Genomic DNA, 19016 nt, shown 5'->3' with positions numbered 1-19016 from the left:
GCGAAATACATTGGTAAACTGGAGGAACCCCTAGCAGGAGTACTGTGAAAGTCATAATTTCGACAAATAATGGCGTATCGCGTCTGGTGAAAGCGGCAGAGGAAAATCGTAGATGTGACTGTGGTTTAACGGGGAGCAACTGACAGGAGTAACTATGACTCTCTTAAGGTAGCCAAATGCCTCGTCAAGTGGCGTATCGCTTCAGGTGAACTGGCCAGAATAAGATTGAAAATGTGACTGTGGTAAAACGGGGAGCAACTGACAGGAGTAAGTATGACTCTCTTAAGGTAGCCAAATGCCTCGTCAACAGGCGAAATACATTGGTAAACTGGAGGAACCCCTAGCAGGAGTACTTTGAAAGTCATGATGTCGACAAATAATGGCGTATCGCGTCTGGTGAAAGGGGCAGAGGAAAATGGTATATGTGACTGTGGTTTAACGGAGAGACACTGGCAGGAGTAACTATGACTCTCTTAAGGTAGCCAAACGCCTCGTCAATAGGCGAAATACATCGGCAAAGTCGAAAAGCTCCCGGCAGGAGTACTGTGAAAGTCTTTATGTCAATAGATATTAGCGTATCGCTTCAGGAGAATTGGCCAGAGTAAGCTTGTAGATGTGCCTGTTGTAAAATGGGGAGCAACAGCAAGGGGTAACTATGACTCTCTTAAGGTAACCAAATGCCTCGTCAACAGGCGAAATACATCGGCAAACTCGAGAGCTCCCGGCATTAGTACTGTGAAATTCTTTAGGTTGACCGATAATGGCGTATCGCTTCAGGTGAACTGGCCAGAATAAGATTGAAAATGTGACTGTGGTAAAACGTGGAGCAACTGACAGGAGTAAGTATGACTCTCTTAAGGTAGCCAAATGGTTCGTCAACAGGCGAAATACATTGGTAAACTGGAGGAACCCCTAGCAGGAGTACTGTGAAAGTCATAATTTCGACAAATAATGGCGTATCGCGTCTGGTGAAAGCGGCAGAGGAAAATCGTAGATGTGACTGTGGTTTAACGGGGAGCAACTGACAGGAGTAACTATGACTCTCTTAAGGTAGCCAAATGCCTCGTCAAGTGGCGTATCGCTTCAGGTGAACTGGCCAGAATAAGATTGAAAATGTGACTGTGGTAAAACGGGGAGCAACTGACAGGAGTAAGTATGACTCTCTTAAGGTAGCCAAATGCCTCGTCAACAGGCGAAATACATTGGTAATCTGGAGGAGCCCCTAGCAGGAGTACTTTGAAAGTCATGATGTCGACAAATAATGGCGTATCGCGTCTGGTGAAAGGGGCAGAGGAAAATGGTATATGTGACTGTGGTTTAACGGAGAGACACTGGCAGGAGTAACTATGACTCTCTTAAGGTAGCCAAACGCCTCGTCAATAGGCGAAATACATCGGCAAAGTCGAAAAGCTCCCGGCAGGAGTACTGTGAAAGTCTTTATGTCAATAGATATTAGCGTATCGCTTCAGGAGAATTGGCCAGAGTAAGCTTGTAGATGTGCCTGTTGTAAAATGGGGAGCAACAGCAAGGGGTAACTATGACTCTCTTAAGGTAACCAAATGCCTCGTCAACAGGCGAAATACATCGGCAAACTCGAGAGCTCCCGGCATTAGTACTGTGAAATTCTTTAGGTTGACCGATAATGGCGTATCGCTTCAGGTGAACTGGCCAGAATAAGATTGAAAATGTGACTGTGGTAAAACGGGGAGCAACTGACAGGAGTAACTATGACTCTCTTAAGGTAGTCAAATGGTTCGTCAACAGGCGAAATACATTGGTAAACTGGAGGAACCCCTAGCAGGAGTACTGTGAAAGTCATAATTTCGACAAATAATGGCGTATCGCGTCTGGTGAAAGCGGCAGAGGAAAATCGTAGATGTGACTGTGGTTTAACGGGGAGCAACTGACAGGAGTAACTATGACTCTCTTAAGGTAGCCAAATGCCTCGTCAAGTGGCGTATCGCTTCAGGTGAACTGGCCAGAATAAGATTGAAAATGTGACTGTGGTAAAACGGGGAGCAACTGACAGGAGTAAGTATGACTCTCTTAAGGTAGCCAAATGCCTCGTCAACAGGCGAAATACATTGGTAGACTGGAGGAGCCCCTAGCAGGAGTACTTTGAAAGTCATGATGTCGACAAATAATGGCGTATCGCGTCTGGTGAAAGGGGCAGAGGAAAATGGTATATGTGACTGTGGTTTAACGGAGAGACACTGGCAGGAGTAACTATGACTCTCTTAAGGTAGCCAAACGCCTCGTCAATAGGCGAAATACATCGGCAAAGTCGAAAAGCTCCCGGCAGGAGTACTGTGAAAGTCTTTATGTCAATAGATATTAGCGTATCGCTTCAGGAGAATTGGCCAGAGTAAGCTTGTAGATGTGCCTGTTGTAAAATGGGGAGCAACAGCAAGGGGTAACTATGACTCTCTTAAGGTAACCAAATGCCTCGTCAACAGGCGAAATACATCGGCAAACTCGAGAGCTCCCGGCATTAGTACTGTGAAATTCTTTAGGTTGACCGATAATGGCGTATCGCTTCAGGTGAACTGGCCAGAATAAGATTGAAAATGTGACTGTGGTAAAACGGGGAGCAACTGACAGGAGTAACTATGACTCTCTTAAGGTAGCCAAATGGTTCGTCAACAGGCGAAATACATTGGTAAACTGGAGGAACTCCTAGCAGGAGTACTGTGAAAGTCATAATTTCGACAAATAATGGCGTATCGCGTCTGGTGAAAGCGGCAGAGGAAAATCATAGATGTGACTGTGGTTTAACGGGGAGCAACTGACAGGAGTAACTATGACTCTCTTAAGGTAGCCAAATGCCTCGTCAAGTGGCGTATCGCTTCAGGTGAACTGGCCAGAATAAGATTGAAAATGTGACTGTGGTAAAACGGGGAGCAACTGACAGGAGTAAGTATGACTCTCTTAAGGTAGCCAAATGCCTCGTCAACAGGCGAAATACATTGGTAAACTGGAGGAGCCCCTAGCAGGAGTACTTTGAAAGTCATGATGTCGACAAATAATGGCGTATCGCGTCTGGTGAAAGGGGCAGAAGAAAATGGTATATGTGACTGTGGTTTAACGGAGAGACACTGGCAGGAGTAACTATGACTCTCTTAAGGTAGCCAAACGCCTCGTCAATAGGCGAAATACATCGGCAAAGTCGAAAAGCTCCCGGCAGGAGTACTGTGAAAGTCTTTATGTCAATAGATATTAGCGTATCGCTTCAGGAGAATTGGCCAGAGTAAGCTTGTAGATGTGCCTGTTGTAAAATGGGGAGCAACAGCAAGGGGTAACTATGACTCTCTTAAGGTAACCAAATGCCTCGTCAACAGGCGAAATACATCGGCAAACTCGAGAGCTCCCGGCATTAGTACTGTGAAATTCTTTAGGTTGACCGATAATGGCGTATCGCTTCAGGTGAACTGGCCAGAATAAGATTGAAAATGTGACTGTGGTAAAACGTGGAGCAACTGACAGGAGTAACTATGACTCTCTTAAGGTAGCCAAATGGTTCGTCAACAGGCGAAATACATTGGTAAACTGGAGGAACCCCTAGCAGGAGTACTGTGAAAGTCATAATTTCGACAAATAATGGCGTATCGCGTCTGGTGAAAGCGGCAGAGGAAAATCGTAGATGTGACTGTGGTTTAACGGGGAGCAACTGACAGGAGTAACTATGACTCTCTTAAGGTAGCCAAATGCCTCTTCAAGTGGCGTATCGCTTCAGGTGAACTGGCCAGAATAAGATTGAAAATGTGACTGTGGTAAAACGGGGAGCAACTGACAGGAGTAAGTATGACTCTCTTAAGGTAGCCAAATGCCTCGTCAACAGGCGAAATACATTGGTAAACTGGAGGAGCCCCTAGCAGGAGTACTTTGAAAGTCATGATGTCGACAAATAATGGCGTATCGCGTCTGGTGAAAGGGGCAGAGGAAAATGGTAGATGTGACTGTGGTTTAACGGAGAGACACTGGCAGGAGTAACTATGACTCTCTTAAGGTAGGCAAACGCCTCGTCAATAGGCGAAATACATCGGCAAAGTCGAAAAGCTCCCGGCAGGAGTACTGTGAAAGTCTTTATGTCAATAGATATTAGCGTATCGCTTCAGGAGAATTGGCCAGAGTAAGCTTGTAGATGTGCCTGTTGTAAAATGGGGAGCAACAGCAAGGGGTAACTATGACTCTCTTAAGGTAACCAAATGCCACGTCAACAGGCGAAATACATCGGCAAACTCGAGAGCTCCCGGCAGGAGTACTGTGAAATTCTTTAGGTTGAGCGATAATGGCGTATCGCTTCAGGTGAACTGGCCAGAATAAGATTGAAAATGTGACTGTGGTAAAACGGGGAGCAACTGACAGGAGTAAGTATGACTCTCTTAAGGTAGCCAAATGGTTCGTCAACAGGCGAAATACATTGGTAAACTGGAGGAACCCCTAGCAGGAGTACTGTGAAAGTCATAATTTCGACAAATAATGGCGTATCGCGTCTGGTGAAAGCGGCAGAGGAAAATCGTAGATGTGACTGTGGTTTAACGGGGAGCAACTGACAGGAGTAACTATGACTCTCTTAAGGTAGCCAAATGCCTCGTCAAGTGGCGTATCGCTTCAGGTGAACTGGCCAGAATAAGATTGAAAATGTGACTGTGGTAAAACGGGGAGCAACTGACAGGAGTAAGTGTGACTCTCTTAAGGTAGCCAAATGCCTCGTCAACAGGCGAAATACATTGGTAAACTGGAGGAGCCCCTAGCAGGAGTACTTTGAAAGTCATGATGTCGACAAATAATGGCGTATCGCGTCTGGTGAAAGGGGCAGAGGAAAATGGTATATGTGACTGTGGTTTAACGGAGAGACACTGGCAGGAGTAACTATGACTCTCTTAAGGTAGCCAAACGCCTCGTCAATAGGCGAAATACATCGGCAAAGTCGAAAAGCTCCCGGCAGGAGTACTGTGAAAGTCTTTATGTCAATAGATATTAGCGTATCGCTTCAGGAGAATTGGCCAGAGTAAGCTTGTAGATGTGCCTGTTGTAAAATGGGGAGCAACAGCAAGGGGTAACTATGACTCTCTTAAGGTAACCAAATGCCTCGTCAACAGGCGAAATACATCGGCAAACTCGAGAGCTCCCGGCATTAGTACTGTGAAATTCTTTAGGTTGACCGATAATGGCGTATCGCTTCAGGTGAACTGGCCAGAATAAGATTGAAAATGTGACTGTGGTAAAACGGGGAGCAACTGACAGGAGTAACTATGACTCTCTTAAGGTAGCCAAATGGTTCGTCAACAGGCGAAATACATTGGTAAACTGGAGGAACCCCTAGCAGGAGTACTGTGAAAGTCATAATTTCGACAAATAATGGCGTATCGCGTCTGGTGAAAGCGGCAGAGGAAAATCATAGATGTGACTGTGGTTTAACGGGGAGCAACTGACAGGAGTAACTATGACTCTCTTAAGGTAGCCAAATGCCTCGTCAAGTGGCGTATCGCTTCAGGTGAACTGGCCAGAATAAGATTGAAAATGTGACTGTGGTAAAACGGGGAGCAACTGACAGGAGTAAGTATGACTCTCTTAAGGTAGCCAAATGCCTCGTCAACAGGCGAAATACATTGGTAAACTGGAGGAGCCCCTAGCAGGAGTACTTTGAAAGTCATGATGTCGACAAATAATGGCGTATCGCGTCTGGTGAAAGGGGCAGAGGAAAATGGTATATGTGACTGTGGTTTAACGGAGAGACACTGGCAGGAGTAACTATGACTCTCTTAAGGTAGCCAAACGCCTCGTCAATAGGCGAAATACATCGGCAAAGTCGAAAAGCTCCCGGCAGGAGTACTGTGAAAGTCTTTATGTCAATAGATATTAGCGTATCGTTTCAGGAGAATTGGCCAGAGTAAGCTTGTAGATGTGCCTGTTGTAAAATGGGGAGCAACAGCAAGGGGTAACTATGACTCTCTTAAGGTAACCAAATGCCTCGTCAACAGGCGAAATACATCGGCAAACTCGAGAGCTCCCGGCATTAGTACTGTGAAATTCTTTAGGTTGACCGATAATGGCGTATCGCTTCAGGTGAACTTGTAACGCCGGAAATGCATATCCTCCTATTTCCATCTATTGTACTATTATTTTTTTTCCTTGTTTTGTTACCTCAAGGTATGACATTTCTGTCTCTTTATATATTGTAATTGTTTTACTGTTTGTATATATATATTTATGCACTTATGTCGATGTATAATTGGTTTTTTGTGTAAAGAGTATTTGTATTTTTACGCTGGGTCTTGCCTAGGGAAAACTGCTATCGAACGATTACATCGATAGGTCGTGTGAAGAATCAAAGTTTGTAGGATCTTTGGTAGTGTTAACTCTGCCGCGTGGAGCGCGGGCGGAACAGTCGGGAGTCTGGCGGGAGTAGCGAGTGGAGCAGGTGTGTTGTGTGACGCTCCCGCGAGTTGCCGCGCTTTCGGGGTTTGGCAGCATGTAATTGCGCTCGACTCGCGATGATAGTTTCTGACATGGTGTCGCGGACGGGAAGCATTAGCTGGCGCACATCAAGAGCCCGTTTCGCCTGGTGACCGTGTCGAGAAGAAGGCGCGCCAACATCCAGCTTCTGCAACAGCGACGGCCGACAATGAGTGACTGTCGCCACCTCCTCGATCGACGGCTTCGAACCTTCAATCAACCAACAAGGAAGACTGGAAGCACGTAAAGTTTTAGAACTGTATGGCAGACCTCAGCTTTTAATCTTGTTCCATTTGCCTCGCAAAATTACAGCAACTTAGCATGAACCTTTGTTGCTCATTGTCCCAATTGCATTACCAAGCAGGGTCCCTTCCTTTTCCGGAATGAACCCGAGTGTCGTTGAAATTCAGACGCCAACATTAAAGTAACATCATTTCACTGCTTTAATCTCAAAGGTATTCATAGCTGGCTTCAATATTCAGATTACACAAGCACAAATTAAGAGTGCGAGTTTTGTTATCGTATTTTAGCTTACCTGTGACTGCAGCTCAGCTTGGTACGTACTAAATTTTACTATTGTTAATTGTTCAGAATCATTTAATTCAAGTTCAAAGTTAAATCTCTTCTTTCTAAATTGCGTAGATTCAAGTAGCTTTTGAAATGATTGTTGAGGTAGTCCAAGACTAACCGTATTTTACTGAATTTCGATGTGCTTCAGAAAGAAGGCTCACTATTAACTTCAGTCACTAAATTAACTTTCGATTTTCCGGTTTTAGTAATTCTTTTGCTAAATTAAGTCAGAGTGTAGCGAAATTTATTACTTCTGACAAACTTTCAGTTTTCACACTACACGTGTCAACCTTCAGTTGCCACGCTTCTAGTGTTAATTATATGTGTAATAACCTTTCTTTTTCAGTTACTATAGTAATTGTCCTCAGGACTGGCGACCGTGGTTTCTCCCAAATCTCAAATATCTAATTACCGCTAGTTAATTGTTAACGTAACGGCCGCACATTTACTTTCTTTATTAACTTTACCCCTTTTCAAAATTAATTTCCACCAGTTTCATTTGCATTTTTCCTTTCATTTAGATGTAACCCTTTCCTCCCTCTTTACCGATAGATTAACTTCGGTGACGATTGCTTTTCCCAAATTTCCATTAGGTACACTCGGTTTAATTTTTCACTGTCATTAAGGCCGGTAAGTGAGGGGGGAGGTTACACGTGGCGACCGTGACAGGACAATCTTCGGTTTTGAGGTTGTTCTGGACACGAATTTGGCATTGTGCAAATCTCATAACAAAGTACTGGTTACGTACAGGCCGTTACGTCAGCGAGAATAAGTAGTGGGAGTAATCCTAATTACATTTGAGATTTGTCATTTATATTGAAAATTATTAAAATGAGTGAAGGCAACAATTACCAAAATTTGGTAGACTTGGATACGGAACAATCGGTCGAACAGTGGGAAACGCGCACGGCGGTTCCCATTGTTCAGGGGCAGGCGGCTAGCATGAAAGACGCGACCGCCGAAACGCAACAAAGAGCAGAAATGGAATTCCAAACTTTAGAAAATGTTTCGGAATCGGAAGCGAAAATCAAATCTGTACCCCTTGATGATGAATACGGGGGAACATGTATAGAGGAACCAGCTACGGAAGTAAAACCGTTAGTCTCCGGGAATTTAACTGATTTATTGAATGTTTTGATTAATGAAATCAAGAGTCAATCGGCAGAAATTATAGCTCTGTCTGCCAAGCAAGAAGCTCAGTCTGAAAAGATTGAACGAAAGCTAGACAATCAGAACAAAGCTATTAATGTTGTTAACAACAATGTTGGAGTTGTTAATACAAAAGTTGATAAAATCAAAGAAGATATTGTTGTAATTAATACCGAAATCGGTAATCTTAAACAGGAAATGATAGGCGTTCAGGCGGAAATTGCGAGCATAAATACTCGCTTTGATTCCGAAATTAGCAGAATCGAGAAAAGTGTAGGAGAAGCAGTTGCTCCGATCATCGAGAATAAGGTGACGGAACAAATTCAATTAGTGAAAAAAGAGGATCAACAGAAGGTGGAAACTTTAAAGGCTTTAGTGTCCGAAGTAGACACTAAAGTGAGGGAGCAGGCTAATACCTGCGAAGAGAAAAAGAGGGAAGTGGAAACGCTTGCGACAACCACTTGCCAAGTAATTACGAGAGTGTCGGAATTAGAAAAGAAACTTGACGAAAAACAGAGCTATGTGCCAATCTGTGCACATAGTTCGGAATTGTTGACGAAAGAGGAGCGGTTCGACCCCTTGAAAAAAGGCGGTATACACGCGACGGATTTCATTAAAAATTGTGAAAGAGTTTTACCCAGATCATGGACTAATGAGGGAAAAATTAATGCGGTTATTGATGTGCTGGCTGGTGATGCCAAGCGTTGGGGCTTAAACCTCAACATTACGAACCTGACTTTTGACGAGTTTAAAAATTTGTTTCTGGCTGAATACTGGTCAGAGCAAAAACAGCAAAGTGTCTGGCGCGAATTTGTCGTATCGAGGCCTTTCGATGCGAATTCGCGCGGTTCGATGAGGGAGTTTTGTGAGGGCTGGATCCGCAAGTTGGAATATTTGCGTGATCGCCGCACGGAATCCGAAATAGTCTGGGAACTCTACAAGAAGCTTCCAGATGATACAAAACGCTACGTAGGAAGCAATTATAGGACAGTCAATGATTTCCTGGAAAGAGTTGAGGACGAGGACAATTGGCGCAATAATCGCGACAGTGGTAGAGGCCGTGGTAACAACAACGGGTACCACAGCAACCACAACAACGATAACCATGGAAATAATGCATACCGCAACCATGGCAGCAATAACAATAATGGTTCGGACCGTAATAACAATCGGTACAATGCAAATAATAACAGGAATGACGGAAACCAGTATCGTACTAACGTGATACGGGCCTCACAGAATAGTAATAACGCCAGAGGGTGTGATGAACCGCCTCAGCAGCATCCGGGGAGCGTATCTGCTGGGACGAGACAGGGAAACCATTAGCCGCGCCGGTGAGGGGCCGAGCGGGCGTGGAGAAATATTGGCGGCCCGAGAACAGGAGAAAACCCAGGTATCGTCATTATGAAAATTCCGTGTGGAATAATCAACGGCGGGAGAGTGTGCCAGTATTAGGAGAAAGGAGTGCGCCCACAAGTAGTAGATCAGCTGTAGACACGGCAGTAGATAATACATTCACTGTCAGTGAGAACAATTTAAGTAGTGTTCCGGAAATCGATCATAAAGTGGCAGCTGTAATACCCACAGCGGAACTGGAGATTGAGTTTAAGAATGATTCGCAATTGTTGAGAGAAGATCAGATGTCGGATAAAACGTCCGTCATTGAGCGAGGGGATGCAGAGAGGGATGAGGTCTGGTTAAGGCAGTTCGGTCGCTTATACGACGAACTAAGAGATTATAGGGGTCTGTATGGGAGAAGTGTTTATGGGGAGCGCGTGCAGTATTTGCCGCGTCTCGTCCCACAGGAAGATAGTATTTGTGAAGTGATTGAAAGTTCTGGCCCTAACCGGCAGACTTTACCAGAAATAGTAGATGTTAATGGGCAGCACGAGCAAGATTCGTCGTGTTTCGTCCCGCAGGAGTTAGATGTTGAAGGAGTAACGGAAAGTTCTGGCCCTAACCGGCAGACTTTACCGAAAGTTATAGTGGTAGAAGTAGCCGACCCATCCGACGCAAACCTCCAGTTTAAACATTGCGAGAGTATTAAGGGGAAAGATTACGAAAATTTTAGTGATAGCCGGACACAATTGGTAGAAAAGCACATAGATTTCAGCGTGTATGAGGTTAGAGCTGACGTTATGCGGTCAGACGGTAGCAGTGTGGGTTGCGCAGATCCAGAGGAAGTAATTTCAGATGCGACTGGGCACATTCCTCCAGGTAGATTGGCAGATGAGATCAATCTGACCAAAGAGGAATCAACGAAGGTGACAATTAGTGAATCGATAGCAAAGCAACACTCACTAGTTGACGAGTTACAGGAAAAGGTTTCGGTATTGGAGGCGAAGCTACAGACTAAGCCTCAGGACAGACGTGTTGAAATTAAAACTGTATGTGAACAGAGGCTGAAAAAGCCGCCAGATAAACCGGATTTAGGATCAAAGCCGGATGGGTTTTTCTGGAATGACCTGGATATAGACGAGGATTTACTGCGGGAAAATAAAGAAACAGTCGAGGACAAGTGTAGGCAGATAGTAGTGTCTGTTAATATGCACGACCTACAGCTAAACGTGTTGATTGACACCGGTGCAGAATTGAGTGCTGTATCTGGGAAAATATTTGAGTTACTGAAAGACAGACCTGGCATCGTAGTTATGCCAGTAACAGGAGTGAAAATTATCGGTGCTACTGGGAAGGCCAGTAAACCGGTCACAAAACAGATTTTCGTCAACTTCGAGATATGTGGGGCACGATTTGAACAAGAGTTTGTCGTCGTGCCAGACTTAACTACGGAAGTAATTATCGGGTTAGATTGGCTATTAAAGTACCGTGCAGTGATTAACTGCGAAAGCAAAACTTTGACATGTATGTCACTAGATAAAACAATGGTAGTTGGTTTTGACGAGGCAGGAGACGGTGTGCATAGGCAATACCAGCCTATACACATTGTTAACTGGCCGGATGACATTGACGTAGGAATGAGTTTGAACTGCCATAACATGAAGAATCTCGGCATTGACAATAATGTAGAAAGTGAATTGGAAAGTATTGTAGAAGGTGTGTCAAACGTAACACACGAACAAAGACGAGGCCGACTTTCCCGTACCTACTGCCATCACAACCATAGGGCATGGGGCAAATATGAAGCAGAATTTAAGAGAATTATGAACACCTTGAGACATGAATCTACGGGATTTTCTCCAGAGGAAATCCTGTTGGATGACAGAAGTAAAAGTTTAGTGGAAGTGATAATCAAATTCCCTCCACGGATTGACATTAGTATTTGTGTGAAAAAAGATCGTTTGCGAGAAGTAACGAAGCTAAAAGCTGATGCTCGCATACGTCGTCATGACGCTAAAGCGCGTTTTGCTAAGTTTGCAATCGGAGACTTAGTACTTGTAAAAGCTCATGAGAAATCGAGCGAGATAGACCATGAAATCTCTAAATTTAAGTTTGTTTATAATGGACCATATAAAGTCATTGGTATACCTCACACAAATGCTTACGGAATATTGTAGACTTGAAATTGTACCAACCAAGGATTGATTAGTACCACAGATAGGGTAATTTGCACAGTATGTAGATATAGAGTGTAAGATTTAAGGATGTGCCATGTGGCGATGCTTTTGCCTGACCTAGAGGTCATTAAAGAAGTTGTAATTAATAAGTAATTTATGTTGATTAAATGATTTAAGAGTTACTGAATATTAATCAATTTAAAAATCCAAGCTGCTAGTTTAAGTTTTCAGCTGAATCACAGTAGATTAAGCAATGTAAATATGATTTTGTAACTAGCTGTAAGATTCCATAAATATGTGATTTACTAGTCATTGCCGATGTACTTAGACGCTGTTTTAAGTTTCAGGCTAGTACATGCGTGTGATGATGGACAGTGTTGAGTTATCCACTGTGATAGTGTTTATGGACTCCTTGAGATTACTCGGGAGTGAGTTTTTCCGAAAGAATTCATTGGAACGGACGTTCTGGAAACGCCGTCACAAGGGCGAGTGAGATCAAGCGTGCCGCACACGCGGGCGCAACAATACTGGCGAGGCGAGCCGCTGTCGGCTCTTGTGCCACTGTTGGCTCTTGGGCCGCTGTCGGCATTCTTTGTACTTGCGAGTACGGAAGGCGGAATTGTTTTTCTTCCTGGACAGCTGAAAGAATTCTACTGTCAATATTTATGTTTTTTTTTCGATCTGATGTGTATTATTTTCTTGTTTAGCGTTAAGCAGATTCTCGTGACGAGAATATTAATTATGAAAAGGTTATATAAAATGTGTAGTCTATTTAATTATTTATTTGCGTATTTTGATCTACCTGGTTTTATGACCATGCAATCTAATTAATTTTGCAAATAGTATTCCATTCCTCATAGTGTTACGAATTTTAATGATTTTGGAATAGCTAAACCATTTTCTATATTTTCTATGAATTTTAATATGTTGTCAACCTGTTTTATTTTGATCAAGATGACAGAGTGGAATAAGATTAGGAGTGTCTCCACTCAATTATTATGGTCTAAAAAATTGATTTATGGTTAATCAGACGAATGCTAAATTTTGTTGATGTTTTGAGCATATGCATTTCCGCTGTTTCTTTTTTGGGACATTTTCTGAGTCTGTTTACGTTACACGAACATCCTCAGACAATGTGGGGCACGTGTAACGCCGGAAATGCATATCCTCCTATTTCCATCTATTGTACTATTATTTTTTTTCCTTGTTTTGTTACCTCAAGGTATGACATTTCTGTCTCTTTATATATTGTAATTGTTTTACTGTTTGTATATATATATTTATGCACTTATGTCGATGTATAATTGGTTTTTTGTGTAAAGAGTATTTGTATTTTTACGCTGGGTCTTGCCTAGGGAAAACTGCTATCGAACGATTACATCGATAGGTCGTGTGAAGAATCAAAGTTTGTAGGATCTTTGGTAGTGTTAACTCTGCCGCGTGGAGCGCGGGCGGAACAGTCGGGAGTCTGGCGGGAGTAGCGAGTGGAGCAGGTGTGTTGTGTGACGCTCCCGCGAGTTGCCGCGCTTTCGGGGTTTGGCAGCATGTAATTGCGCTCGACTCGCGATGATAGTTTCTGACATGGTGTCGCGGACGGGAAGCATTAGCTGGCGCACATCAAGAGCCCGTTTCGCCTGGTGACCGTGTCGAGAAGAAGGCGCGCCAACATCCAGCTTCTGCAACAGCGACGGCCGACAATGAGTGACTGTCGCCACCTCCTCGATCGACGGCTTCGAACCTTCAATCAACCAACAAGGAAGACTGGAAGCACGTAAAGTTTTAGAACTGTATGGCAGACCTCAGCTTTTAATCTTGTTCCATTTGCCTCGCAAAATTACAGCAACTTAGCATGAACCTTTGTTGCTCATTGTCCCAATTGCATTACCAAGCAGGGTCCCTTCCTTTTCCGGAATGAACCCGAGTGTCGTTGAAATTCAGACGCCAACATTAAAGTAACATCATTTCACTGCTTTAATCTCAAAGGTATTCATAGCTGGCTTCAATATTCAGATTACACAAGCACAAATTAAGAGTGCGAGTTTTGTTATCGTATTTTAGCTTACCTGTGACTGCAGCTCAGCTTGGTACGTACTAAATTTTACTATTGTTAATTGTTCAGAATCATTTAATTCAAGTTCAAAGTTAAATCTCTTCTTTCTAAATTGCGTAGATTCAAGTAGCTTTTGAAATGATTGTTGAGGTAGTCCAAGACTAACCGTATTTTACTGAATTTCGATGTGCTTCAGAAAGAAGGCTCACTATTAACTTCAGTCACTAAATTAACTTTCGATTTTCCGGTTTTAGTAATTCTTTTGCTAAATTAAGTCAGAGTGTAGCGAAATTTATTACTTCTGACAAACTTTCAGTTTTCACACTACACGTGTCAACCTTCAGTTGCCACGCTTCTAGTGTTAATTATATGTGTAATAACCTTTCTTTTTCAGTTACTATAGTAATTGTCCTCAGGACTGGCGACCGTGGTTTCTCCCAAATCTCAAATATCTAATTACCGCTAGTTAATTGTTAACGTAACGGCCGCACATTTACTTTCTTTATTAACTTTACCCCTTTTCAAAATTAATTTCCACCAGTTTCATTTGCATTTTTCCTTTCATTTAGATGTAACCCTTTCCTCCCTCTTTACCGATAGATTAACTTCGGTGACGATTGCTTTTCCCAAATTTCCATTAGGTACACTCGGTTTAATTTTTCACTGTCATTAAGGCCGGTAAGTGAGGGGGGAGGTTACAAACTGGCCAGAATAAGATTGAAAATGTGACTGTGGTAAAACGGGGAGCAACTGACAGGAGTAACTATGACTCTCTTAAGGTAGCCAAATGGTTCGTCAACAGGCGAAATACATTGGTAAACTGGAGGAACCCCTAGCAGGAGTACTGTGAAAGTCATAATTTCGACAAATAATGGCGTATCGCGTCTGGTGAAAGCGGCAGAGGAAAATCGTAGATGTGACTGTGGTTTAACGGGGAGCAACTGACAGGAGTAACTATGACTCTCTTAAGGTAGCCAAATGCCTCGTCAAGTGGCGTATCGCTTCAGGTGAACTGGCCAGAATAAGATTGAAAATGTGACTGTGGTAAAACGGGGAGCAACTGACAGGAGTAAGTATGACTCTCTTAAGGTAGCCAAATGCCTCGTCAACAGGCGAAATACATTGGTAAACTGGAGGAGCCCCTAGCAGGAGTACTTTGAAAGTCATGATGTCGACAAATAATGGCGTATCGCGTCTGGTGAAAGGGGCAGAGGAAAATGGTAGATGTGACTGTGGTTTAACGGAGAAACACTGGCAGGAGTAACTATGACTCTCTTAAGGTAGGCAAACGCCTCGTCAATAGGCGAAATACATCGGCAAAGTCGAAAAGCTCCCGGCAGGAGTACTGTGAAAGTCTTTATGTCAATAGATATTAGCGTATCGCTTCAGGAGAATTGGCCAGAGTAAGCTTGTAGATAAGCCTGTTGTAAAATGGGGAGCAACAGCAAGGGGTAACTATGACTCTCTTAAGGTAACCAAATGCCTCGTCAACTGGCGAAATACATCGGCAAACTCGAGAGCTCCCGGCAGGAGTACTGTGAAATTCTTTAGGTTGACCGATAATGGCGTATCGCTTCAGGTGAACTGGCCAGAATAAGATTGAAAATGTGACTGTGGTAAAACGTGGAGCAACTGACAGGAGTAACTATGACTCTCTTAAGGTAGCCAAATGGTTCGTCAACAGGCGAAATACATTGGTAAACTGGAGGAACCCCTAGCAGGAGTACTGTGAAAGTCATAATTTCGACAAATAATGGCGTATCGCGTCTGGTGAAAGCGGCAGAGGAAAATCGTAGATGTGACTGTGGTTTAACGGGGAGCAACTGACAGGAGTAACTATGACTCTCTTAAGGTAGCCAAATGCCTCGTCAAGTGGCGTATCGCTTCAGGTGAACTGGCCAGAATAAGATTGAAAATGTGACTGTGGTAAAACGGGGAGCAACTGACAGGAGTAAGTATGACTCTCTTAAGGTAGCCAAATGCCTCGTCAACAGGCGAAATACATTGGTAAACTGGAGGAGCCCCTAGCAGGAGTACTTTGAAAGTCATGATGTCGACAAATAATGGCGTATCGCGTCTGGTGAAAGGGGCAGAGGAAAATGGTAGATGTGACTGTGGTTTAACGGAGAGACACTGGCAGGAGTAACTATGACTCTCTTAAGGTAGGCAAACGCCTCGTCAATAGGCGAAATACATCGGCAAAGTCGAAAAGCTCCCGGCAGGAGTACTGTGAAAGTCTTTATGTCAATAGATATTAGCGTATCGCTTCAGGAGAATTGGCCAGAGTAAGCTTGTAGATAAGCCTGTTGTAAAATGGGGAGCAACAGCAAGGGGTAACTATGACTCTCTTAAGGTAACCAAATGCCTCGTCAACAGGCGAAATACATCGGCAAACTCGAGAGCTCCCGGCAGGAGTACTGTGAAATTCTTTAGGTTGACCGATAATGGCGTGTCGCTTCAGGTGAACTGGCCAGAATAAGATTGAAAATGTGACTGTGGTAAAACGGGGAGCAACTGACAGGAGTAAGTATGACTCTCTTAAGGTAGCCAAATGGTTCGTCAACAGGCGAAATACATTGGTAAACTGGAGGAACCCCTAGCAGGAGTACTGTGAAAGTCATAATTTCGACAAATAATGGCGTATCGCGTCTGGTGAAAGCGGCAGAGGAAAATCGTAGATGTGACTGTGGTTTAACGGGGAGCAACTGACAGGAGTAACTATGACTCTCTTAAGGTAGCCAAATGCCTCGTCAAGTGGCGTATCGCTTCAGGTGAACTGGCCAGAATAAGATTGAAAATGTGACTGTGGTAAAACGGGGAGCAACTGACAGGAGTAAGTGTGACTCTCTTAAGGTAGCCAAATGCCTCGTCAACAGGCGAAATACATTGGTAAACTGGAGGAGCCCCTAGCAGGAGTACTTTGAAAGTCATGATGTCGACAAATAATGGCGTATCGCGTCTGGTGAAAGGGGCAGAGGAAAATGGTATATGTGACTGTGGTTTAACGGAGAGACACTGGCAGGAGTAACTATGGCTCTCTTAAGGTAGCCAAACGCCTCGTCAGTAGGCGAAATACATCGGCAAAGTCGAAAAGCTCCCGGCAGGAGTACTGTGAAAGTCTTTATGTCAATAGATATTAGCGTATCGCTTCAGGAGAATTGGCCAGAGTAAGCTTGTAGATGTGCCTGTTGTAAAATGGGGAGCAACAGCAAGGGGTAACTATGACTCTCTTAAGGTAACCAAATGCCTCGTCAACAGGCGAAATACATCGGCAAACTCGAGAGCTCCCGGCATTAGTACTGTGAAATTCTTTAGGTTGACCGATAATGGCGTATCGCTTCAGGTGAACTGGCCAGAATAAGATTGAAAATGTGACTGTGGTAAAACGGGGAGCAACTGACAGGAGTAAGTATGACTCTCTTAAGGTAGCCAAATGGTTCGTCAACAGGCGAAATACATTGGTAAACTGGAGGAACCCCTAGCAGGAGTACTGTGAAAGTCATAATTTCGACAAATAATGGCGTATCGCGTCTGGTGAAAGCGGCAGAGGAAAATCATAGATGTGACTGTGGTTTAACGGGGAGCAACTGACAGGAGTAACTATGACTCTCTTAAGGTAGCCAAATGCCTCGTCAAGTGGCGTATCGCTTCAGGTGAACTGGCCAGAATAAGATTGAAAATGTGACTGTGGTAAAACGGGGAGCAACTGACAGGAGTAAGTATGACTCTCTTAAGGTAGCCAAATGCCTCGTCAACAGGCGAAATACATTGGTAAACTGGAGGAGCCCCTAGCAGGAGTACTTTGAAAGTCATGATGTCGACAAATAATGGCGTATCGCGTCTGGTGAAAGGGGCAGAGGAAAATGGTATATGTGACTGTGGTTTAACGAAGAGACACTGGCAGGAGTAACTATGACTCTCTTAAGGTAACCAAACGCCTCGTCAATAGGCGAAATACATCGGCAAAGTCGAAAAGCTCCCGGCAGGAGTACTGTGAAAGTCTTTATGTCAATAGATATTAGCGTATCGCTTCAGGAGAATTGGCCAGAGTAAGCTTGTAGATGTGCCTGTTGTAAAATGGGGAGCAACAGCAAGGGGTAACTATGACTCTCTTAAGGTAACCAAATGCCTCGTCAACAGGCGAAATACATCGGCAAACTCGAGAGCTCCCGGCATTAGTACTGTGAAATTCTTTAGGTTGACCGATAATGGCGTATCGCTTCAGGTGAACTGGCCAGAATAAGATTGAAAATGTGACTGTGGTAAAACGTGGAGCAACTGACAGGAGTAACTATGACTCTCTTAAGGTAGCCAAATGGTTCGTCAACAGGCGAAATACATTGGTAAACTGGAGGAACCCCTAGCAGGAGTACTGTGAAAGTCATAATTTCGACAAATAATGGCGTATCGCGTCTGGTGAAAGCGGCAGAGGAAAATCGTAGATGTGACTGTGGTTTAACGGGGAGCAACTGACAGGAGTAACTATGACTCTCTTAAGGTAGCCAAATGCCTCGTCAAGTGGCGTATCGCTTCAGGTGAACTGGCCAGAATAAGATTGAAAATGTGACTGTGGTAAAACGGGGAGCAACTGACAGGAGTAAGTATGACTCTCTTAAGGTAGCCAAATGCCTCGTCAACAGGCGAAATACATTGGTAAACTGGAGGAGCCCCTAGCAGGAGTACTTTGAAAGTCATGATGTCGACAAATAATGGCGTATCGCGTCTGGTGAAAGGGGCAGAGGAAAATGGTAGATGTGACTGTGGTTTAACGGAGAGACACTGGCAGGAGTAACTATGACTCTCTTAAGGTAGGCAAACGCCTCGTCAATAGGCGAAATACATCGGCAAAGTCGAAAAGCTCCCGGCAGGAGTACTGTGAAAGTCTTTATGTCAATAGATATTGGCGTATCGCTTCAGGAGAATTGGCCAGAGTAAGCTTGTAGATGTGCCTGTTGTAAAATGGGGAGCAACAGCAAGGGGTAACTATGACTCTCTTAAGGTAACCAAATGCCTCGTCAACAGGCGAAATACATCGGCAAACTCGAGAGCTCCCGGCATTAGTACTGTGAAATTCTTTAGGTTGACCGATAATGGCGTATCGCTTCAGGTGAACTGGCCAGAATAAGATTGAAAATGTGACTGTGGTAAAACGGGGAGCAACTGACAGGAGTAACTATGACTCTCTTAAGGTAGCCAAATGGTTCGTCAACAGGCGAAATACATTGGTAAACTGGAGGAACCCCTAGCAGGAGTACTGTGAAAGTCATAATTTC

The sequence above is a fragment of the Schistocerca americana genome, chromosome X, assembly GCF_021461395.2.
Source record: "Schistocerca americana isolate TAMUIC-IGC-003095 chromosome X, iqSchAmer2.1, whole genome shotgun sequence".
Lineage (NCBI taxonomy): Eukaryota > Metazoa > Arthropoda > Insecta > Orthoptera > Acrididae > Schistocerca > Schistocerca americana.
The sequence above is the reverse complement of the archived record's forward strand: the minus strand, read 5'-3'. Positions refer to the sequence as shown.